This window comes from Apium graveolens, unplaced genomic scaffold (assembly GCF_009905375.1).
Source record: "Apium graveolens cultivar Ventura unplaced genomic scaffold, ASM990537v1 ctg5871, whole genome shotgun sequence".
Classification (NCBI taxonomy): domain Eukaryota; kingdom Viridiplantae; phylum Streptophyta; class Magnoliopsida; order Apiales; family Apiaceae; genus Apium; species Apium graveolens.
In genome coordinates, this window is record NW_027419130.1 from 28288 (window position 1) to 32655 (window position 4368).

Consider the following 4368-nt stretch of genomic DNA (forward strand, 5'->3'; position numbering starts at 1 on the left):
CCCCTCCGTCTCACAGAACGGGATACATCTCCTGATGATCTGGTCAGCTCCCTGTCTAAACAAATATGGTTCATCCCACATATACCACTTCACCTCATGCAGAAACTTCTTCTTTTGAACGGATGTCAAATTAAGAGGCATTATATTGCTAACGAGATAGTTTACAATATCTGCAAACCATGGTTCTTCCTCCTGAATTGCAAACAACTGCTCATCCGGAAAAGATTCATTGATTAACGTCCTATCTTGTGAAGTAGAATCGGGATTCTCCAACCTAGAGAGATGGTCAGCTACTTGATTCTCAGTACCTTTTCTATCTTTGATCTCTAACTCAAATTCCTGAAGTAAAAGCACCCAACGAATGAGTCTCGGCTTCGAATCCTTCTTAGAAACCAGATAGCGAATAGCTACATGATCAGTGAATACTGTTACTTTCGTACCAAGCAGATAAGATCGAAATTTCTCAAAGCCAAAGACTATAGCCAAGAGCTCCTTCTCAGTAGTGGTGTAGTTCAATTGGGCACCATTTAAAGTCTTACTCGCATAGTAGACCACACGGAAGAGATTTTTCTTGCGCTGTCCCAGAACTGCACCTACCGCATAATCACTCGCATCACACATCATCTCAAATGGTTCTGTCCAATCTGGTGCTGTAATGACTGGTGCCTTGATCAAACTCTCCTTGAGAGTCTCGAATGCTGCCAAACATTCATCATCAAATTTGAAAGGCACATCTTTCTCAAGCAAATTGCACAACGGCTTAGATATCTTTGAAAAGTCCTTGATGAATCGTCGATAAAAACCCGCATGACCAAGAAAACTACGGATTCCTTTCACAGAATTAGGTGGGGGAAGATTTTCAATGACTCCCACCTTGGCCTTGTCCACCTCCAGACCCTTGCTAGAGACCTTATGCCCAAGGATAATGCCTTCATGCACCATAAAATGACATTTCTCCCAATTAAGCACCAAATTAGTTTCCACGCATCTTTTGAGTACGGCGCGCAGATTATTCAAACATTCATCATATGAGTGTCCAAAGACGGAGAAGTCATCCATGAACACTTCGACGTTATTTCCAATCATGTCAGAGAATATAGCCATCATACATCTCTGAAAGGTGGCCGGTGCGCCACATAACCCAAACGAAACTCTGCGAAAAGCAAATGTGCCAAATGGACAATTGAAGGTAGTCTTTTCCTAATCCTCTGGTGCAATACAAATCTGATTATACCCGGAATAACCATCCAGAAGACAAAAATACTCATATCCCGCCAATCTGTCAAGCATCTGATCAATAAATGGAAGAGGGAAGTGATCCTTCCTTGTGGCTTTGTTCAATTTTCTATAATCCATGCATACTCTCCATCCTGTAACTGTTCGAGTAGGGATGAGCTCATTCTTTTCATTTGCGACCACATTGATACCTCCCTTCTTAGGTACACATTGTACGGGGCTCACCCACGAGCTGTCAGAAATAGGATAAATGATGCCTGCATCTAGCCATTTCAGAATTTCTTTCTTCACCACCTCCTTCATGATGGGATTCAGTCTTCGCTCCTGTTCCACAGTTGGCTTACTACCTTCCTCTAGCAGAATTTTATGCATACAATATGAAGGACTTATCCCCTTGATGTCTGCTATGGTCCATCCAATAGCCGATTTAAATTCTCTCAAAATCCTTAAGAGCTTGTCTTCCTCACTACCTGAAAGGTCAGATGAAATAATAACAGGTAACGTAGATGAATCACCTAAAAAAGCATACCTCAAGTGTTCAGGTAATGGCTTGAGCTCCAAGGTAGGTGCTTTCTTTATTGATGGTTTGAGCTTCCCTTCAGCGTTCTTGAGGTCAGAAGTACCAAGAAATTCAAATGGTATGTCCAGCTTTCGCTTCCAGGGAGAAGCATTCAGATATTGTAATTGCTCGTTGCTATCTTCATCATCGCTGTCAAAATCCCCCACTAAGGCCTTTTCCAATGCATCAGACATTAGCATGTGATCGAGTTCCGAAGTAACCGCAGAATCAATCACATCCACTTTTAAGCACTCCTCATCTTCTGTAGGGAATTTCATTGCCTTGAATACGTTGAAGGTCACATCCTGATCTTGGAGCCGCATAGTAAGTTCACCTTTTTGTACATCTATCAAGGTACGGCCAGTAGCCAAGAAAGGCCTTCCCAAGATTATGGGAATCTTCTTATCTTCCTCAAAATCCAGAATAACAAAATCTGCTGGAAAGAAGAGCTTATCCACCTTGACGAGCACATCCTCAACTATGCCCCTTGGGTAAGTAATGGAATGGTCAGCCAATTGTAGTGACATGTACGTGGGTTTTGGATCAGGCAGATCCAGTTTTTTAAAGATCGACAACTGCATCAGATTAATGCTTGCTCCCAAATCACAAAGGCACTTGTCAAAAGTTAGATTGCCAATGGTGCAAGGAATGGTGAAGCTTCCTGGATCTTTCAGTTTTTGTGGTAACTTTTGTTGCAGAACAGCGCTGTATTCTTCGGTGAGAGCAACGGTTTCAAGGTCATCCAGTTTCAAGGTCATCCAGTTTCACCTTCCTTGAAAGAATAGTCTTCATAAACTTCGCATAACTAGGCATTTGTTTCAGAGCCTCAGCGAAAGGTATATTGATGTGAAGTTTCTTGAACACCTCCAGAAACTTCCCGAACTATCTATCCAGCTTTTGTTGCTGCAATCTCTTAGGAAAAGGTGGTGGAGGATAGAGCTGTTTCTCCCCTGTATTAGCCTCAGGCAGAGTGTGTTCAATAGTAGTCTTCCTTGGTTCCACCGCTTTCTCCTTTTGCTTAGATTCTTCATCTCTAACTTCAGCTTCGACTTCCTTTGCCTTTTCAGCATCAGCCACTTTTCCAGACCTTAAGGTAATAGCCTTGACTTGCTCTTTAGCTTCCTTCCTGCCTGGTACTTCCGTGTCACTGGGAAGAGTGCCAGGTTGACGATTGAGCACTGCATTGGCTAATTGACCGATTTGATTTTCCAAGGTCTTGATAGAAACCGCCTGACTCTTGCACAACAGCTTAAGTTCCTCAAAATCAGCACTAGTAGGTGCAGCTGCACTTCCCTGTTGAGGATATGATTGCCTTGTAGCATACTGCTGTGGTTGCTGGAATCCAGGTGGGTTAAACTGTTTACTCACTCCTTGCTGATATGGTGGCTGAATAGCATTCTGATTATTCCCCCAGCTGAAATTTGGATGATTTCTGTTATTAGGATGATAGGTCGCTGGGACAGGCTGCTGTTGTCGCTGATAATTATTCACATAATGAACAGATTCGTTGACAAGAGAACACTGATCCGTAGCATGAGAACCTGCACAAAGCTCACAAAACATAGCTATTTGATTAACTCCATACGTAGCCAGAGAATCAACCTTCATTGATAGCGCTTGGAGCTGGGCTGCAATAGCGGTGGCTGCATCAACTTCCAGAATACCTGCTACCTTGCCTGACGTCATCCTCTGAGTTGGGTTTTGATGCTCATTTGTAGCCATCGTCTCGATAAGATTATACGCCTCAGTATAGCTTTTAGCCCATAAGGCGCCTCCAGCTGCTGCATCGAGCATGGGCCGAGATTGGGCCCCCCAAACCATTATAGAAACCGGTGATCACCATCCAATCCGGCATTCCATGATGTGGACATTTTCTCAACATTTCCTTGTAGCGTTCCCAAGCCTCGCACATAGATTCTGTAGGTTGCTACGCAAACTGAGTAAGAGCACTCCTCATAGCAGCAGTCTTTGCCATCGGATAAAACTTCACCAGAAACTTTTGCGCAAGATCTTACCACGTAGTGATGGACCCAGCTGGTTCAGAATATAACCAGTCTTTAGCCTTGTCCCTTAGTGAGAATGGGAAAAGCCTCAACTTGATAGCCTCATTAGTCACGCCATTATACTTAAAAGTGCTGCAGATCTCGACAAAATTCCTTATGTGCATGTTGGGGTCTTCAGTTGCCGCTCCTCCAAAAGAAACAAAATTCTGCACCATCTGAATAGTGCCCGGCTTGATTTCAAAGGTGTTAGCTTGAATAGCCGGATGAAGGATGTTTGACTGAATGTCATCAATTTTAGGCCGAGAAAAATCCATAAGAGCTGGATCAGCTTGAACAATACGATCTCCCATGTTTACTGGTTCTTTCTGCTCAGTTCCTGAATCCGAATCCTCAAAATCTAACTTCTCCGGAATATCAAGAACTTCGTCTGTCTCCTCAGCTGTATCTAAAGTCCTCTTGCGAGCACGAGAACAAGTTTGCATAAACGCTTGCTAAAGTACCTGAAACACAACCGAAAAAAGTAAGTAACTACTACGTCCTAATCACTGAGTCCTAATGACCAATGATGGT

General features: G+C 43.2%; 1 non-coding gene across 1 annotated transcript; it reads left to right on the forward strand.

Annotated features, from left to right (window-relative positions):
• The first annotated feature begins 3648 nt into the window (after window positions 1-3648).
• LOC141702908 (small nucleolar RNA R71) lies at window positions 3649-3755 on the forward strand. Its single transcript, XR_012567294.1, has one exon. It is a non-coding gene; the product is annotated as a small nucleolar RNA R71 (small nucleolar RNA).
• The last annotated feature ends 613 nt before the right edge of the window (window positions 3756-4368 follow it).